The sequence below is a fragment of the Ornithorhynchus anatinus genome, chromosome X1 (assembly GCF_004115215.2).
Source record: "Ornithorhynchus anatinus isolate Pmale09 chromosome X1, mOrnAna1.pri.v4, whole genome shotgun sequence".
Lineage (NCBI taxonomy): Eukaryota > Metazoa > Chordata > Mammalia > Monotremata > Ornithorhynchidae > Ornithorhynchus > Ornithorhynchus anatinus.
The window spans coordinates 117725832-117746240 of record NC_041749.1 but is presented as its reverse complement, the minus strand read 5'-3'; the positions used below and the strand labels follow the sequence as shown (position 1 = coordinate 117746240).

General features: G+C 52.4%; 1 protein-coding gene and 1 non-coding gene across 2 annotated transcripts in view; both read right to left on the bottom strand.

The window, feature by feature from the left end:
* The window catches only part of CERS4 (ceramide synthase 4), a 70234-nt gene extending 52830 nt beyond the window's left edge, over window positions 1–17404 (bottom strand). Inside the window, exon 1 of the mRNA XM_029052092.1 lies at window positions 16872–17404. The gene's annotated coding sequence lies outside the window, so the exon portion shown is untranslated. The remainder of the gene's footprint in view (window positions 1–16871) is intronic.
* LOC114806880 lies at window positions 8540–8677 on the bottom strand. The gene has a single exon (XR_003754935.1). It is a non-coding gene; the product is annotated as a small nucleolar RNA SNORA7 (small nucleolar RNA).
* Window positions 17405–20409: the final 3005 nt, after the last annotated feature.

Genomic DNA, 20409 nt, shown 5'->3' with positions numbered 1-20409 from the left:
GCACACAAGATCTTTCATCGATTTCACGACTCAAGCCAAAGCAGTTGGATCAGGAGCATCGGAGGATAAGAGGAACTTGATCCTGTCGGCTCCCTTCTCCCGTGCTCCCAGCCTCAAGGTCACCCCCTCTGGGAAGCCTTCCTGGATTAGGCCCACCCAATTTTCTAAACCTCTAGCAACGTCCTTCTCAACTCACTCCTGCCGTGACTGTGTCTGCTTGTCCATACTATTGGGGACTGACTGTGTGTCTGTCCTGTCTCGCCTATTGGGCAGCGGGCTCTGTGGGCTGTCACGGTCCCAGGACAGAGCGAACACTGGACCCAGCTAGCAAGAAGCTTGGATATTCAGGTCAAAAATCCCTGCTCAGATTTATCCGGGACACCTGGTGTGCACCTAGGCTCAGGCTATTTTCAAGTGGGGGAACATTTTACTAGCCAATTGAAACTGCCTGACCCTCCTGTCTTCCCTGTCCTTCTGCACCCATCCTGACCACCAGATTCAGAACACTTGAATTCCTATTCTCGGCACTTACATCCCTACATAGTTTTATTTGGATGGTTAATTACTGATTCGGCTATTTCACCCTGACAGCGTGGCCTAGTGGCAAGAGCATGGGCTTGGAAGTCAAAGGCCGTGGGTTCTAATCCTGGCTCTGCCACCTGTCTGCTGTGTGACCTTGGGTGAGCTGCTTAACTTCTCTAGGCCTCAGTTACTTCCTCTGTAAAATGGGGATTAAGACTCTGAGCCCCATGTGGGACATCCTACTTACCTTGTATCTACCCCAGTGCATAGAGCAGTGCTCGGCATATAGTAAGCACTTATCAAATACCATTATTATTATTATTATTTACCATCCATTGACCGATGGATTGATTTCCAGAGTTCCTTGGAAAGCTCACTTAGAGAGGGATAAGGAGCAAGAGAAGCAGCATGGCTTAGTGGGTAGAGCATGGGCCTGGGAGTCAGAAGGACCTGGGTTCTAATCCTGGTTCTGCCACTTATCTGCTGTGTGACCTTGGGCAAGTCACTTCACTTCTCTATGCCTCAGTTATCTCATCTGTAAAATGGGGATTAAGAGAGTGAGTCCCATGTAGGACAGGGACTGATTACCTTGAATCTATCACAGCACTTAGAACAGTGCCTGGCACCTAGTAAGCGCTTAACAAATACCATAAAAAAAGTTTATTCAATTTCTGTCGAAGCGGGCCTGCTGCCCCCGTTCATTTGACCTGCGGCCTGGTATCCTTTAGGCAGGAGGGCATGTGTTCGTCTGAGTGGTTGCCCAACACTCAAGGGAGAGGTTGATTGCTGGTTTGCTCCGGGCACCCTTTTCCTGATTATTCTGAGTAAATTAACACCCGTGCCCAGAAGCCTTGGCCAATCTAATCCTCGTTTTCCTGGTATTGTGGCAGCTCAGAGCCAATTATGAGGCTCCCAGGGGCTGAACAAAATCTGTCACAAAGCAGCCAGCAATTAGCCCGTTCCCTACGCCAGCCACAGCCCTCAAACGGCAGGGATAGGGAAGCCTGCGGTGACTCAATAAATACTATTGATTGATTGGTGAGGAGAGCTGGCAGGGAGATTGGGGGGGGGGGAGCAGGTGCGGGAGAAAGCTTGATACCCTATATGGATCAAAAATCTGCAACCTGACCCCTCTCAGCTCTGAGCTTGGGGTGGTGGCACCTCAGAAAAGCCTGGATCTCATTTCTGCGTGTGGGGGGAGGGGGGGCTGCTGCCCATGCTCAGGGGATGCTGAGACTTGAGGCTCCATTGGTCCGCTGCAATAACTGGACATGTGCACTGGAGTGCCCCAGCTGCCACAATGGGGCTCCCTCTTCCCACCTCACCCCTAATCCAAATGGCCTACAGGTAGGGGGTGGGAGGAGAGGAGGTGAAGAGAGGGGTCTTGCCTCAGTCCAACCTAATCTGGCCGGGTCTTTGGGGGCCTGACCTGAGGTGGCAAAACTTCAGCTTAATCTCTTTCTGTTTATTTATTTAGGCTGCTAATTGTTTGTTTTCTCTGTGTACTGAATGGATAGGTCTCTTTGTCAGCAGAGGGTTGGATAGAGCCCTAAACCCTCTCTAATCACTCTTGGGCCATTCTCTCCCCCCTTTAATAATGTTCCTTGTTAATCACCAGGCCTTGCTCAAATTGCAGCAGAGATTCAAAGAGGTGAAGGGAAGCCAGATTTAAGCTAGCTCCACCAGCCAGTGTTCATTTGCACGGTTGGGGAGATGAGCAGGTAGCCTGGAGGCTAGGTAACGTGGGGCCATGAAACAGGGTGGATAACGCCCATGCCTTCCTGGGCCAGGCTTCCTGGAATCTAAGTGCCTCCTGGGTCTTAATAGCACAACAGCCAGCCAATGTTTAGGAGATTTCTGTTTGACACTTTCTGTTTGACAAACATTAGGTTGGGGCCATACAGACAGATAATTTTTGCTGGGACACAGGCATCCTTTTTCATGCTTCTCAGATTAGCTCCAGAATCTGTTCATTCATTCAATCGTGTGTACTGGGCAATTGCTGTGTGCAGAGCACTGTAGTAAGTGCTTGGGAAAGTACAATACAACAATAAACAGTGGCATTCCCTGCCCACAATGAGCTCACAGTCTAGAGTGGGGGAGACAGACATCAATACAAATAAAATAAAATTACAGATATGTACATTAGTGCTGTGGGGCTGGGAGGGGGGAAGAGCAAAGGGAACAAGTCAGGGCGATGCAGAAGGGAGTGGGAGAGGAGGAAAAGTGGGGCTTAGTCTGGGTAGGCCTGTTGGAGGAGATATGCCTTCAATAAGGCTTTGAAGGGGCTGGGGGGGGGGGGGGGGTAATTGTTGGCTGACAACTGCTGCCTGGGTTCCTGCCACCCAGGCTGTCTCCCCACATCTTGATATCTGGGAGAAAAGCCCCAAGTGCTCTACTTTAGCGCTTAGAACAGTGCCTAACCCATAGTAAATGCTTAACAAATTCTATTATTATCATTATTATTATTATTATGTGGAGGACAGGCTCTGATCAAATCAATCCATCAATCAGTGATACTTATTGAGCATGCAGAGCACTGTACTAAGCACTTGAGAGAATACAGTAGAATTGGTAGACATCATCCCTGCCCTCAGGGAGCAATGGCAAGCACTGTTCTAAGTGCTGGGGTTGATCCAAGCTAATCAGGTTGGACACAGTCCCTGTCCCACATGGAGCTCAAGGTCTTAATCCCCATTTTACAGATAAGGTAACTGAGGCACAGAAGTGAAGTGACGAACCCAAAGTCACACAGCAGACAGGTGGAAGAGAGGGATTAGAACCCAGGTCCTTCTGACTCCCAGGCCCATGCTATATCCACTAGGCCAGGCTGCTTATTATTACATATCTGTAATTTATTTATTTATTTTAATGTCTGTCTCCCATTCTAGACCGTAAACATGTTGTGGGCAGGGAATGTGACTACCAACTTTGTTATGGTGTACTCTTCCAACACTTACTACAGTGCTCTGCACTCAGTAAGCATTCAATAAATAAGATTGATTGATTGGTAGATACAAGGTAATCAGGTGGAACAGAGTCCCTGTCCCACAGGGGTGTCACAGTCCGGTCACTCAATCAACAGGATTAACTGAATGTCTACTTTTTGCCAAGGACTGAGCTAAGGATTTGGGAGAATACAAGAGAGTTAGAGTCTTTAAGTAGCTTACCTCTAGTGGGGGTGACAAACACTGAAATAAGTTACAGTTGGGAAGAAGAGAAAAATAGAAAGGGATTTATGAATGAGTAAGTAGAATAATGCACATATGTGGATGAGTAAGATGGATATATGTGGATGAGTAAGAGAAGGTAGGTCAAAATGTACCAGAGAATGTTAAGGGCTGTTTGGAATGACTAAGTGCTGAGGTGGTAGTTGAGAGGATATGACCTGAGGAAAAAAAAAAAACAAAAAAAAAAAACGAACTGCCGCAGGAGGTGGGATTTCAGAAAGGCTTTGAAGACACTCCTTGCCCTGTCAGAGAGAGCCTTGGGCCTCCGGGCCCAGTGGGGCAGAGGGGCAGAGAAGCCAATCTATTGTTCAAAGGTTTGCTCTGGGCAGATTCAGGTTCCAAACAAGATTCCAGACCCAAAAACTCTCTTCAAAATGCATGCCCGGTCCCATGCGGAATCACCTGACCTGGCCACAGAATCACATTCTGGGGTTGTTTGCCAATAGAGCCAATAGAGCCCTGGCTCCCGAATGAGTTCCACGTAACCTGGGGCTTTGCCAAGGTCCAGAGTCCCACGGACACTCGCGCTGCGTCTCTTGGACCCTTTGCAGAGCCAACCTATGGGATAATCTGGCCCAGGACACAGAGCTTTCCCCTGGTTCCAAGGGGAGGAGGGAAGGATTAGGGAGCAAACTGTGGGCCCCTGGCCAGGGAGGGAAGAACTGTCTCAGGCAGAAAGGGATGGGCAGGGGGTGGGGGCAGAGACAGAGACAGGCAGAGACTCTCACTGGCACCTGAAACTCAAGCTGTGGGTCCCAGGGCAGCCAGACAGGAAGTGGGTATGGATGAGAGGCCAGAGTGGGTGAGGAGGAGGAGGAGGAGGAGGGGTGCCCTACGACCTATCAGGTGCCAATCTAATAATAATAATAATAATGTTGGTATTTGTTAAGCGCCTACTATGTGCAGAGCACTGTTCTAAGCGCTGGAGGAGACACAGGGGAATCAGGTTGTCCCATGTGGGGCTCACAGTCTTCATCCCCATTTTACAGATGAGGGAACTGTGGCACAGAGAAGTTAAGTGACTTGCCCACAGTCACACAGCTGACAAGTGGCAGAGCTGGGATTCGAACTCATGACCTCTGACTCCAAAGCCCACGCTTTGGAGTCTTGGGGGGAGGTGGTGCTTACTGGGTGCTTGCCCTTCTGAAGTAACTGGAGAAAATGGAAAGGGACAGATTGTTTTGTCTTGACAAGCCTAGCTGCCACTTGTCTGCTGTGTGTTCTTGGGCAAGTCACTTAACTTCCCTGAGCCTCAGTTACGTCATGTGTGAAATGGGGATTAAAACTGTGAGCCCCACGTGGGGCAACCTGCTTACCTTGTATCTACCCCAGCACTTAGAACAGTGCTTGGCACATAGTAAGCGCTTAACAAATACCATTATTATTATTTTCCCTGGGGGCCAGCAGGAGGGAAAGCAGCTTTCAGGGTCCAGGAAAGGACTGGGTGGGGATGGGAAAGACTCTGGGCTTCTAGAGTCCCTGAGGCTAGTGGTCTCCAGCCAGCACCTGTCCGCTCACCCTCTTTTTGAGAGGGCTTAACAGGATTCACAGCTTCCATCCTGTATCATCTCCTGAAAAGCAAGGGGGCCGCAACCCAACAAACTTTAGCAGTCTTTTACTTTAGATACCCAAAGGTGATCCAACTGGACGTCCAGGAGGGTAGATATTAGACCGTTCCTCCATGCATCCTGACCCTCTAGACTGTACACTCACTGGGGGCAGGAAATGTATCTGTTTATTGCTATATTGTACTCTCCCAGGTGCTTAGTACAGTGTTCTGCACACAGTAAGCACTCAATAAATATGATTGAATGAATGAATGAATGAATTCCCAGATAGGCTACAGAATCCTGGGCTGAGCGGACCCTCGGTCTGATCCGGGATTGACTTTGCTGCTTGCTCATCAGGTTTTAATAACACAAACAGATCTGCCTCATCCTCCCTTGGTAAGGCAGCCCCACTCAGGGATCGGAGCCTAAGATCACTGGGGTGCAGGGGGTAGGGGGTCAGTTGAATTAATCATTATGGTGCTTGTTAAGCACTTATGTGCACGCACGACAACTTGGATTATCTGGGCAATTTCCTTAAATCTTTGCTTTGCTTTGGCTTGGGGAATGTTTCTTGACTGGCTGCATCAGGTCTTGATCTTGCCTTTGTCCTCCAGGCAGCCTCCCTGACCTAGGTAAACAGGGCATTGTCATGCCAGGTGGGTGGGAGGGACAGGCTTGGCAGGGAGAACCCTAGATTAGGACTGAAAGAGGAGCCGTGGGTACCAAGGCTGTGCCGCTAACAAAACACGTGACCTGGTCGGGGGAGTCAAGTCCCTCTGGGCCTGTTTCCCGAATCGCCAACTGCAGATGACCCACGTCAGGGATAATTGCGGGGAAGGGTTTTGTGATCCTTAGGCAAGATGTGCTCTAGAGATTCAGCTGGTGAAGATTGCTATGAGCTCGTAAATAAACAGATGCCACCAGGTAGAAAAATATTTAGGCAGTGGGAACGAATCAATGCATGGCATTTATTGAGTCCTTACTGTGTGCCCTGCACTCTAGGCATTTGGGAGAGAACAGAACTGACAGACAAGTTCTTTGTTCATGAGACGCTTACAATCTAGAGGGCAAGAACGATACAAGCTCTCACCAGCCTCCCTGATGCTAAGAGTGTTGAATTCACTGTTGAATATGACCTGCCGGCCAAAAGAAACAGAATGATGAGTCTGGGCACTCTCATTCCTTAGCTGCCTTGCCCTCACCCCGACAAGTCGGGCAGGCTGCCTGTGCCTCAGCCCATCTCATCCCTCAGGCCCTTTCGCACCCAGCTCAGAATACACCTCCTCCAGGAAGCCTTACCAGGTTAACACAGATCAAACAAATCAATCAGTCAATGGTACTGATAGTGACTGAGCGCTTACTGAACCCTAGGTATTATACTAAGGGCTGGAGAGAGTACAACAGAAGCTAGAGACCCACATTCCCTGCCTTCGAGAAGATCACAATCAAATGGGGGATTCGTTCATACTGTGTTGATTAGAGGATGAGGAAGCTTGTTGTTGATGGAAAGAAAGGTGGGGTGGGGTGGCAAAGCACTGGGAGTTGAGTGACTAGGCTGCCACGCCAGAGGGTTCTACCCTCTAGCTCTGCTACTGATGGGGCCTGTGTGACCTTGGGTGAGTTACTTAACCTCTCTGGACCTCCATTTTCTCAGTTGTAAAATGGGAAGGGGCCATCCTGACTTTAAGAATTGCATGAGGTCATGTGAGATAGCAGTGGTTAGCAGAAGTTGAAGCATTTATTGAGCCCTCACTTGGTGCGGTGTACCTGTACGAGGCACTTGGGAAGTAGAGAATAAAGAAGTGACACATTCCCCACCCACGAGGAGCTCCCACGGTAGACAGGAAAGGGTCATGGGGACTAAAAGGAAGAGAGCTTTTATTATCAGTATGGTTTAAGGAAGGTTGACCTCTGCACTTATGTACACATGGATACTTTTATTTATCAGTCTATTCAATTATTTAGCTATTTCATCCTGACAATTTGGGGCCACTTCCCCCTATATCCTTGTTCTTCTTCCTCCTCCTCCTCCAATTCGTAAACAATATTTGTCAGTCTCCCCTGCGAGGTTGTAAGCGCCTCGAGGGCAGGAAAGGGGTGTTTTGCTTTGGCCGCACACTCTCAAGCACTCAGTACAGTCTTTGCGTGCAGCAGGTTCTCAATAAATACCAATGGAGGATCGATTGGGCCGATTCGTCTCCAGTAGAGCTCTGCTCAGGGCAGAGTGGTGTGCACTATACCACGCTGCTTCTGGGAGATGGGAGAGAGGAACAGGACTGCCACCATCCGGGAAGGGCAGGGGGAGACAATACCCTGGGAGTCCAGAAGTTGGTTCCTTCTTTCCTTGCTGATTCCTGGGTCCACCTTCACCTGGTTCTGCTCTCTGCACCCTGGCCTTATTTGGTCGGTTTTTTAAAATGGTAGTTGTTAAAGTGCTTATTATATGTCAGGCACTGTACTTAGCACTAGGATAGATACAAGACAGTCAGGTTATCCCACATGAAGCTCACACAAACTAAATTGAGGGAAGAGGAGTTAATCTCCATTTTACAGATGAGGTAACTGAGGTACAGAAAAGTTAAATGACAACTTCCCATCCCCCCCACCACCATTAACACCCCAGCCTCATAGGGAGCCAAATATTGACTTCTCCATGGTCCCAGAAAATTTGGAATCCCCAAGTGGGAAGGGGCACTAAGGGGTCATTTGGTCCAGAACCCAGCCTCTGGGAAAGCAAACACCTGAACACTCCAGGTAGATAAAGGAGGGGCAGAGGTGGAATCTGTTCTTTTCTCTCAAATCTCAAATTTCAAATAGGCACAGCATGGCACTGGCCTGGGAGTCAAAGGACCCAAGTTCTAATCCCAGCTCTGCCACTCGTCTGCTGTGTGACCCTGGGCAAATCACTTCACTTCTCTGTGCCTCAGTTACCTCATCTGTTAAATGGGGATTAAGACTGTGAGCCCTATGTGGTACAAGAACTGCATCCAACCCAATTATCTTGCATCTTGTCTTGTCTTATGCCGTCAAGTCGTTTTCGACCTATAGCGACACCATGGACACGTCTCTCCCAGAACGCCCCGCTCTCCATCTGCAATCATTTTGGTAATGTATCCATAGAGTTTTCTTGGTAAAAATACAGAAGTGGTTTACCACTGCCTCCTTCCACGCAGTAAACTTGAGTCTCTGCCCTCGACTCTCTACCCTGCTGCTGCTGCCCAGCACTGGTGAGTTTTGACTTGTAGCAGATTGCCTTCCACTCGCTAGCCACTGGCCAAGTTAGGAATGGAATGGGTAGGCCTCTGCCTGATTCTCCCTCCCACAGCAGAGACTGGTAGAGTACTGAAAACTCTCCAGGTGCAGCCCTGAGAGGGGCATCTTGCACCTAGCCCAGTGCTTAGTACCGTAATAATAATAATAATAATAATAATAATAATAATGTTGGTATTTGTTAAGCGCTTACTATGTGCCGAGCACTGTTCTAAGCGCTGGGGTAGACACAGGGGAATCAGGTTGTCCCACGTGGGGCTCACAGTCTTAATCCCCATTTTACAGATGAGGGAACTGAGGCACAGAGAAGTGAAGTGACTTGCCCACAGTCACACAGCCGACAAGTGGCAGAGCTGGGATTTGAACTCATGAGCCCTGACTCCAAAGCCGTGCTCTTTCCACTGAGCCACAGTGCCTGGCACATAGTAAGAGCTCTACAAATACCATTAAAAAAAAAATCTAGGGCTTGGGTTGCTGTTCTGAGGGTTGGAGGATTAGTACCATGCTCTGCACACAGTAAGTGCTCAATAAATTCGATTGAATGAAACTATGGGGAGATGGGGATGTCTCTGAATGAACCAAGCAGCATGGCCTAATGAAGAGAACAAGGGCCTGGGGGACGTGGGTTCTAATCTGGACTCTGCCACGTCTGCTGTGAGGCCTTGCTTGGGCTAAGTCACTTAGCTTCTCTGGGCCTCAGTTACTTCATCTGTAAACTGGAGATTAAATCCTACTCCCTCTTATTTAGACTGTGAGCCCCATGTGGAACAGGGCCCTTGTCCAACCTGATTATCTTGTACCTACCACAGTGCTTAGTGCAGGGGCCTGGCACAGAGTAAGCACTTAAGAAGTTCCATTTTTTTTTTTAAAAAAAGGACCAGATCCTGGGCCTGGCTTCTCCCCACCCAAAAATATCTGCAGGGCTTAGAGGGGTTAGGGCTGATACATTGGTGGGTGGTTCATTCTGGGTCACTCAAAGGAGTTAGGGCTGTCGGATGGGGCATGCCTAACCACAAAGATGGGCACCTAGAAGGGGAGCCAGTACCTGGCTCCTCCAAGGCATCCCGTTGCTATGGAGACAGAACCCTGGGCCTGAAGGACCATGGGCCTCTCCCAGCAATGGCAGTGCCTGATGGCCAGAGCTCATGTTCCCACCCAGGGCCACATCAATCCCAACCCACAGCTCCGAGGCGGCAGCAGGAAAGGCGTACCACATTCCACCGGGAAGAAGGTAACTGCAGCGTTCCTCCAGGCCTACCGGTTAGGCCTGTGGAATTTGTGGAAATATTGAAAAAAGGCCAAAATACTCCAAGCAGAAACTCCTGACCATCAGCTTTAAGGCAACCAATCAGCCCTCCCCTACCACCACTTAGCCTGGCTCCTCTCCCACTCCAACGCAGCCAGCACACTTGCTTGCTCTAACATCAACCTACTCACTGTGCCTCATTCTCATCTCTCGCCATCAATCCCTTGCTCACATGCTCCCTTCTGCAGGGAACTCCCTCTCCGCTTCGCATCTGGCAGGCCACTGCTCTTCCCCCAATCGTCAAAGCCCTACTAAAATCACATCTCCTCCAGGAAGTCCTCTCTGATAAATCTCTCATCTCCCCACCTTATTTCCCTGCCATCTGCATCATCCATACACCTAAGTCAGAACCCTCTAAGACCATGGTACTTACTCCACCCCGTCTTCTCTCACCACTTACATACATATCTTTTTACTTGGTTGCTTCCCCTACCTGGAATTTATTTTAGTATCCATCTCCCCTGCTAGATTGAAAGCTTCTTGAGAGCAGGTATCATGCCTACTAACTCTCCTAACCCACTTAGTACAGTGCTCTACATAGAGTAAAAACTTGATAAATACTATTGACCGATTGAGATTGGTTTCTGGGTGGTATTTGTTAAGCACTTACTATGTGCCAAACACTGTGCTAAGTGCTGGGCAGGATCCAAGCCAGTCAGTTCACACACAGCCCTGACCCACATGGGGCTCCAAGTCTAAGTAAGAGGGAGAACAGGCTTGTGGCTTAGTTTATTCAATAGTATTTAATGGTTAATAGTATTTTAGGGTTAATAGGCTTAGTGGAAAGAGCAAGGGCTTGGGAGTCAGAAGACATGGGTTCTAATTCCGATTCCGCCACTCTTCTGCTGTGTGACCTTGGGCAAGCCACTTAACTTCTCTGGGCCTCGATTACCTCATCTGTAAAATGGGGATTAAGACTGTGAGCCCCACATGGGACAACCTGATTACTTTGTTCCTACCCCAGCGCTTAGAACAGTGCTTGGTGCATAGTAAGCACTTAACGAATGCCATTATTATCAGTGCTTAGAACAGTGCTTGGCACATAGTAAGCGCTTAACAAATACCATAATTATTATTATTACTACTATCATGCATTGAATCCCCATTTTACAGATGAGGAAACTCAAGTGCAGAGAGGTAAAGTGACTTGCCCAAGGTCACATAGCTGGCAAGTGGCAGAGCTGGGTTTAGACTGTGAGCTCGTTATTGGGCAGGGATTGTCTCTATCTGTTGCCGAATTGTCCATTCCAAGCGCTTAGTACAGTGCTCTGCACATAGTAAGTGCTCAATAAATACTACTGAATGAATTAGAATAATAATAATAATAATGGTATTTGTTAAGCACTTACTATGTACCAGGCACTGTTCTAAGTGCTGGGGTAGAAACAACATAATCAGGTTGAACACAGTCCCTGTCCCATATAGGGCTCACAGTCTTAATCCCCATTTTACAGATGAGGGAACTGAGGCACAGTAAAGTGACTTGCCCAAAGTCACACAGCAGACAAGTGGTAGAGCCGGGATTAGAACCCAGGTCCCCTGACTCCCAGGCCCACCAGAGTTTCTCCCTGATGGGATCGCCTTTGATGTTCTAGCAGAGGAAGGTGGGCAGCCCCTTCCCTCATCCTTCCCCCTGACTGTGCTGCAGGGTTCCGGAGGGCCCGGCAGCATCCCAGCGTCTTTCAGGAATGGCATCTTCCCAGAGGAGAAGGGGCCCGGGGTTGGTCCTTGTTGACAAGCCTGTGGCAGCTCCGATAAGAAGGCAGATTGTTCACATTCCACTTTCCCCTTCCCAGATGGGTGGCAGCGGGTCCACCTTCCAGCCTGCCGGCTCAGGGCCTTGCTCCCCGGCCCCCCTCCACCCCCACCCATCTGACTTGTTCTGTTAAGCCAGGGGGCGAAGCCCCAGGACCACCAAAACGGCCAATGTGGTTATTTCAAAAAGTCTTCTGGGCAACTCATTCTCACACCTCCTTCGGCCCCCATCTGGGCAGCCTGCAGAGACCAAGTTCGCCAGAGCTCTGAGTGTTAAGTCGGGTGGTCTGAGGGGCCGTCCAGATACCCAGCCTGGCTGGGTGACCTTAGGTAACTCCCTTAAGTCCTCTGGGCCTCCGTTTCCCCACTCTCTCCCTCCCTTCCATGAACAGAGTGAGAACAACAAGAAGGGTGGGCAATTAAAGGTCCTTGAGCTCCCACTTGCCTGGCGGCCCCCACCCCTGGAACAGTGGCTGGCTCTTCCTGGCCTCAATGACTTGTGCTTTCTCCAACAGAAGCTGGGAGGGGCGGTAGCAATCAATCAATCAGTCGTATTTATTGAGCATTTCCTGTGTGCAGAACACTTTACTAAGTGCTTGGGAGAGTCCAATAACAGAGTTGGTAGACACATTCCCTGCCCACAACGAGATTACAGTCTAGAGGGTCTGCCTGGAGCCTCCTGGGCCCTGGCAGAGGAGTGATGAAGCATTTTAGAATCCTCCTAATCCCTGATGGAGGAGATTGGGAGGGGACCTAGAGGTCCTGCCGCCCCTGGCATCTAGGCACAGCTGACTCTGGGTACCCCTGCCACTGCCATCCACTATGATCCACAGGTCCTCTTCTGCCAGCCATTATGCAGCAGCACTGGAGAATGCCCATCTGTGTGCCTCGTTTTCTGCCCCCTGGCAGAAGGGGTCCTGCCTCAAGTTCTGTGGCTTCCTCAGCTCCGCTGGGCAGAAGCTGCATGGCCTAGTGGGAAGAGCAGAGGCCTGAGAGTCAGGAGATCTGGATTCCGATCCCAGCTCCCCCTCTTGACTGCTGTGTGGCCTGGGGCAAGTCACTTTGCTTCTCTGGGCCTCATAGATAAAATGGAAATCAAGTACAAGCTCTCCCTCCCTCTTAAGAGTGTAAACACCATGTGGGACAGGGACAGAGTCCAATCTGCATATGCTCTATCTACCCCAGCACTCCGTATAGGGCTGCTTGGCACAAAGTAAGTGCTTAACAAGTACCACAATCATTAAGGCAACTAGGCCTTACTTCCTGGAATGTCGCTGGAGCCTGGGCGGTAGTTCTGCTCACATCATCAACATAATAATAACTGTGGTATCTGTTAAGCACTTGTACTAAGCGCTGGGGTGGATACAAGATAATCAAGTTGGACAGTCTCTGTGCCACTGGACACAGTCTCTGTCCCACATGGGGCCCACAGTCTAAGGAGGAGGGAGAACAAGTACTGAATCCCCATTTTACAGATGAGGAAATTTGAGGCCCAGAGAAGTCAAGTGACTTGCCTAAGGACACAAAGCAGGCAAGTGGCAGTCAGGATTAGAATTCAGGGCCTCTGACTCTCAGGCCCAGGCTCTTTCCACTAGCACATTGCTTCTCACCCGCAGTTGGACTGCTGGGATGCCAATTCTGAGTAGCTCTTGGGGGCAACCAAAATTGGCAGCAATGGCCACCAGAAGTGGGTTCTGTCACCAGTTACAGCTCCGCTCAGGGTATGGGCCTTGCAGTCCAGGTCTGGGGATGGCCCAGGAGCGGAAGAGTCTGGCCCCGGGCTCTCCACCAGGCCCCTTACACCTTCAGATGGGGTCCCCACACCCATCGCCACCTCGGACCTTCCCTCCCCTAGCCGCCCACGTCCTGCCTCTGGCCTGAAACGCCCGCCCTCCCTCCTCATATTCGACAATTACTCTCCCCTCCTTGAAAACCTTATTGAAGGCACATCACCTTCGAGAGGCCTTCCCTGACCTCCATTCCTCTTCTCCCAAGTCACCCTGACTTGCTCCCTTTATTCATCTCCCATCCCAGCCCCTCGGCACTTATGTACAAACTCAGTGTGGGCAGGGAATGTGCCTGTTATATTGTTATGTTGTACTCTCCCAAGTGCTTAAATAAATACAATTGACTGACTGCCTTAGTACAGTGCTCTGCCCACAGTAAGCGCTCAATAAATACAATTGACTGACTGACCGGCTGGCAGTGCATTTTCCCCGCGCACCAGGCTGAGATACGGGCAGGCAGTGGGACAGTTGGGACGGCTCTGGGGGGATGGAGGGGAAGGTGCCTAGTACCGGATCCCATCAGGTCCAATGCTGTCGGGCGCTGTGGAGAGAGAGCTCTGAGCAATAGGCCCTCACATAGAGAGGGCAGTCATAGCCCCATTTTGCAAAGGTGGGGAGGGGAGGGAAGGGAAAGGACTGGAAGACCCAGGTGGGCAACCTCTTCTCCCAACCCAATCTGAGTTAAGTCCAGAGGCACAACCAGAGTGATTGAGGAAAGCCCCCGGGAGAATGGGTGGGGAGCAGTGATGCAAACATCTCACTTAGAAAGTACAGTCATGCCAGACCTGCTCTGCCAACACACCACAGCCGCGTTGCGGCAAGCAGGTGCTCTAACTGCCAGGCTTTCCTCCCCCCTTCCGCTCCTCCCTTGCCAGGGTATCAGGATGGGGAATCAAAACAGGTTGCCCCGGATGGTGGGAAGCCAAGTCCCGGTCTGCACAGAGACACTGCCCCGGCAAACTGCTCATTCACTGCCCTTTCATCACAGGCACGTGAGTGTGGACCTAGTACCGATGCCCAGGGCAGGGGGAAGGTCGGGGGGGGGGGTGGAATCTGGGGCAATTAGGAGTTCAAATTTGGGCTCCAATCTTCACTAGAGCCAGTGGGGAGGAGTTGCCCCAAAGGAACCCTGGATGGACTGGGGGCTCCTTGAGAATGATAGGTGGGAGGGCATCTGTCCTCTCCTACCCAGAAACCCTCCATCGCCTTCCACCCGGCCCTGAGATTCCAAATCACTCCTGGATTTATAATAATAATAATAGTATTTGTTAAGCACTTACTATGTGTCAAGCACTGTTCAAGCTTGACTATGTGTCAAGCTGCGGTAGACACAAATTAATCCAGGTTGGACACAGTCCCCGTCCCACATGGGGCTCACCGTCTTAATCCCCATTTTACAGATGAGGGAACTGAGGCTCAGAAGTGACTTGCCAGAAGTCGCACAGCAGACAAGTAGAGGATCTGGGATTAGAACCCAGGTCCTTCTGAGTTCCAGGCCCGGGGGTTCTATCCACTAGAAACACGCTGCTTCCCCAAACCGCTTGTCGAGGGAACGGGCAACGATGACTTTTCAACTATCCTGGCTCCACTGGCAGCCTGGAAACAAATTCCCGGGAGGCTGGGCTGGAAACTGGAAATTACAGCTGAACCCCATCCCTGAACCGGATCCTAAACCTGAGCCAGGACCCGTCTGCTGCGACTCCCAGGGCCAGCGAGGATGATCCTGCAAACTGGAGATTGGGAAATGCACCGAAATGCTCCTGCTGCCAGGCTCCCCCCAGCCCCTCCCTCCAGCCTTCTTCCAGCTGTGAGCTGGAGCCCAGGGGCACAGGGTCCTGGAACCTAAGCCATAGGGGGCTTTTTTGCCCCACTCGGAAGCTGCCACTTTTGTTTGGACTCGATCAAGTCCTGTTTGGACTCGGGACCCTGGGCTTTGGAATCCCGAGACCGAGCCTGCTGGCCTCACCCCAAAGCCCTTCCCTGGGCCGGGGGTTGGGGGGCCGGGAGGCCGGATGCTCATGCCTTAGAGATGGAAGACGATTCTTGCTTGGGTTTCACGGGGAACATAAGGTCCATCACCTCCTTCCTGGGGAACTTTGCCTCTCCCTGCCTTTCCTTTACCCTCTGGAGTAACCACTGAGCCCACCCCCCTGCTTCTAAGCAGAACAGCCCCTCCCCGCCGTGAGACTGCTGGCCGGACCCTGTGCCCTCTTTGGGTCTTTCCTTTCGGGAAACCTCCGCTCCACGGCGCAGAACCGGACCCATCAAGAAAACAAAGAGCTTTCACTTGTTTGGTGTTCACTGGGCCCCTGCCTGCAGTCAGGAGGCGGTCAGCAGCTCCCCAGCGGTCAGCCCTGTTCATGAGATCACCATTCCCAGCAAGACTGTCCCTGGGTCATCCCGAGCCGGGAGAAGGACTAAACGTTTTAGCCTTCCTCCACCCTACCCTGTCTACCACCTCCCCGAATTCCCTGATCATAAAAGATTTCCCCTACCCGGGCCACACTCCTTCCCTCCTCCCGCCCAGGCTATGAGCCCCGTGCGGGATTGGGACCTTATCCAACCTGATGATCACGTATCCGTCCCAGCGCTTAGTACAGCGCTTCTATTATTATTGTCGTTGTGATGTCCCGCCCCCTCTGCCACCAGCTCTGCACGGCGCGGGCTTGAATCATTTCCATGCCGAGGGAGGGGTACAAGTCCCCGGCCTGAGCATCCGGAGACGGTAACCCCGGGTCTCCCCTTCGACTGGGGGAGAGGAGTGCATCCAAGCGGCCCCTCCCCCTGGCTCGGGGGCAGAAAGGAAGTCAAGCCGGGAGAGGAAGTCCAGAGCCTCCGCGGTCCCCAGAAGCCAACGGGAGCCGAACCCACCGGTCTGGCCCCGGGATCAGCCTGTGTTTGGGTGTCGGGATGGGGGGGGGGGGGGGCCCGGAGAGGCGGGAGATGGGCGTTAACGCCGGATGCTCTGCCCCGCTCTCCCTCCCATAGCATCCATTTTAGGGGTCCCAGCAGGGGACGTGTGACATCCTGGCAGCTGGCAGGGAACGCCAGCTTGGTGCCCCCTCCTCCCTCCCTGCCAAAGCCCCCTCCTGGCCCCCGAAAAGAAGCCCAGACAGCTCCCTTTCCCCGCGCCCCCCGGGGGCTTAGTCCAGGGACCGTCGCCATATGGGAACCACAGTGGGGCTTTTTCCGTCCTGCCGAGCAGGTGGTTTCGGACTCGATTCCAAACGGCCCCCGCCCTGCCCCGGGTGGGGATGGCGGCGAGAAGACCCTTCTTCCCCCTGGGCTGGGAGATGGAGCTGAGTCAAAAATCCCTCCCATAGTAGAGGCTCCCCCAACTCCCCTGCCCCCGCCCGAGGGATCCGGCATCACCGGGTACCGCTCCTCGGCCCCCGCGGGCCGCTCTGTCCAGCCCGAGCCCCACGCCTTCGCTGCCCGGGGCTGCGCTTACCTGCTTGCTTCAGCGGCAGATGGCCGCGTCTGTGTCCTTCCCACGAGCCCGTCTGGGTGCCGACTGCGGACGTGGATGCCCTTGGACCCTGCAGCCGCTGGCGCGGGGTGAAGTTCCCGGGTCGGAGGTCAACCTCACCCCGGAGTCCGGGGCCGGGGCTCCGATCGCCGCGGAGGAGGAGGAGGAGGAGGAGGAGAAGCAGGGCGTGAGGGAGGCCGAGGCAGGACCGCCAGATGAAGCAAGACGAGGCGGATGACTCAGACCGGACTCCCCGAGCCGGGAGTCGGCGTTCCTCCCGCCCGTTCCGGCCGCCCGGCGAGCGCGGCGGAGCCGGCGGAGCGGATCTGGCGGCCGCGGGGTGGCGGGGCCGTCAACAGAGCCCGGAGGCCCCCGGGGGAAAAGAGGACCCCGTTGCCATGGAGGAGGGAGGCGACGAAGGGCAGGGCGGCGAGCGAGCACCGGATCCGGGAGCCGCGGCAACTTTCCAGTAGCTTTGGGCTGCGCGCACGCACACACACACACACACACAAACACACACACACACGGAGCTCCGGCCCGGAGGCCCCACCTCGGCCGGGTCACGTGCCGGGGCCGGCCCCGCCCCTGCCCGGGTTTCCCGGAGCCGCTCGCGCGTCCGTTCCACGAGCTGCCTCCCGGGCGCCCGGGCGGACCCCGTCCCCTCTAGCGCTCCTCCGATAACCCACTTATTTGGCCCCGCTTTCTGGGAACTGTGGAGACGGTCTGGAGGGCGCGCGAAGCCCGCCGTGGCAGAGTCCGAGGAGAGGAGAAGAACAGAAGCCGCTCTCCCGGCCGCCTCCCTCCCACCCCCAACCCATCTTGATAGCCCGCCCCCGCCCCTCCCTCCTTCGCCGCAGGCCCAGAAGAGCGACTGACCTCCTCCCCGGGGAAATGCCCTCGGGACGCTCGGCATCCACAATCGGTGCCAGAGTCACCCACTCACTTGGGGGCTGAGGCAGAGGGTAACAGTCCAAGGCTGGGCAGGGCAGCTGAGATAACAAATGTCTGACACTTTAGACTGTACCGTCCCGGTGGACGGGGGTTGGGAGAGAGGCCGGGAAGGAGAGAGCCCACACGGAGCCGAGGGAGTTAGCCCAGACCCCGGCCCCGGGATCCTAGTGCCCTGTGGAGCCTTCGAACGAGGGACCGAGCTGGTTACCGACGTGACCGGCTGCGGTACCCACCTGTGCCCCGCCCAAACCCAGGCTCCCCGAACCCCGCCCTCTGCCCTTTTCCTAGGAGCAGAGGTCTTTGACGGGTCTAAGCAGTCCATCCCCGTGCCTCCAGGCTGGACAATAATAATAATGATGTTGGTATTTGTTAAGCGCTTACTATGTGCAGAGCATTGTTCTAAGCGCTGGGGTAGATACAGGGTAATCAGGTTGTCCAACGTGAGGCTCACAGTTAATCCCCATTTTACAAATGAGGGAACTGAGTCACAGAGAAGCTAAATGACTTGCCCACAGACACCCAGCTGACAAGTGGCAGAGTGGACATTCGAACCCATGACCTCCAACTCCCAAGCCCGGGCTCTTTCCACTGAGCCACGCTCCCTAGCCCAGTTTGGCAAATGGCTCGCAGATCGCTTTAGGTCTGCCCAGATCGGCTTCAATTCTCTCCTGGTTCTCCTCATCTCTTGGGATAGTCCTTCTCAGTCTCTTTGGCCGGGTCATTCAATCATTCATTCATTCAATAGTATTTATTGAACGCTATGTGCAGAGCACTGTACTAAGTGCTTGGATTGTACAAATCGGCAACAGATAGAGACAGTCCCTGCCCACTGACGGGTTTACAGTCTAATCGGGGGAGAGAGACAGACAAAAACGATAGCAATAAATAGAATCAAGGGGATGTACATCTCATTAACAAAATAAATAGGGTAATAAAAATATATACAATTGAGCAGAGGAGCACAGTGCTGAGGGGAGGGGAAGGGAGAGGGGGAGGAGCAGAGGGAAAGGGGGGGAAAAGGGGGCTTAGCTGAGGGGAGGTGAAGGGGGGGTAGAGGGGCAGCAGAGGGAGCAGAGGGAAAAGGGGAAGCTCAGTCTGGGAAGGCCTCTTGGAGGAGGTGAGCTCTAAGTAGGGCTTTGAAGAGGGGAAGAGAATTAGTTTGGCGGAGGTGAGGAGGGAGGGCATTCCGGGACAGTGGAAGGACGTGGGCCAGGGGTCGACGGCGGGATGGGCAAGAACGGGGGACGGTGAGGAGGTGGGCGGCGGAGGGCGGCAGAGTGGGGGGGCAGAGTGGGGCGGCAGAATGAGGAGGTGGGCGTTGGGTCCTCCTCTGCCTCCCACCCCCTGACTGTGGGGGTCCCTCAAGGCTCTGTTCTGGGTCCCCTTCTATTCTCACTGTACGCCCGGGGAAGTCAACCGCTTCTACGGCTTCGACTGCCACCTCTAAGCGGATGACTTCCAAATTTATGTCATTAGCCCCGACTTCTCTCCCTCTCTGCTATCACGCATCTTCTGCCTCCAGGATATCTCCACGTGGATGTCCCACTCAAGTTCAATGTGTCCAAAATTGAACTCCTCTTACCTCCCAGATCCTCTCTGCCACCTAACTTTCCTGTTACGGTTGACAACCCCACCATCTTCCCCATCTCTGAAGTCCACAGCCTTTGACACCGCCCTTTCTTTCAACCCCCACATTCACTCTCTCACCAAATCCCTTCAGTCTTTTATCTACACATTTCCAGAACCCTCCCCCCTGCTCCCTCTCCCTCCATCTAAACGGTCACTTGGCTGGTCCAGGCACTCACCCTACCCCAGATTGACCAATGGGTTGGCCTCCTTGCTGACCTCCCTGCCTCCAGTCTCTCCCTTCAAGCCCATATTGCTGCCTGGATCATTTTTACTGCATACATCTCCTAAAAAACTTCAGTTGATTGCCCAGTCCTCTCTGCATAAGCGCCTGACTGTTGTCTTTAAGGTGTTCCATCAGGGTGTTCTCCCTCCTAAACAATAGCAATGATATTTGTTAATCACTTACTAGATGCCAAGCTCTGTAGTAAAGATTGAGGGAGATACAATTTAATCAGGTGGGACACAGCCACTGTCCATATGGGGCTCATAGTTTTTGGGGAAGGGAGAACAGGGATCAAGTCTCTATTTTACAGACGAGGAACATTTGGCACAGAGAAGTTAGGTGACTTGCTCAAGGTCATATAGCAGACAAATGGCAAGACTGGATCAGAGCCCAGATCCCTACCATCCCCACAATACATATGTATATAGCTGTATGTATCGGTTATTTATTTATATTAATATTTATTCAATAGTATTTATTGAGCGCTTACTATGTGCAGAGCACTGTACTAAGCGCTAATATCCATCTCTCCCTTAAACTGTGAGCTCGTTGTGGGCAGGAATGTGTCTGTTATATTGTACTCTCCCACGTTCTTCGTACATAGCTTTGCACACAGTAAGTGCTCAATAAATATGATTGAATGAATAAATTAATTAATTCATCAATCTGATATTTATTGAGCACCTAATGTGTGCAGAGCACTGTACTAAGCACTTA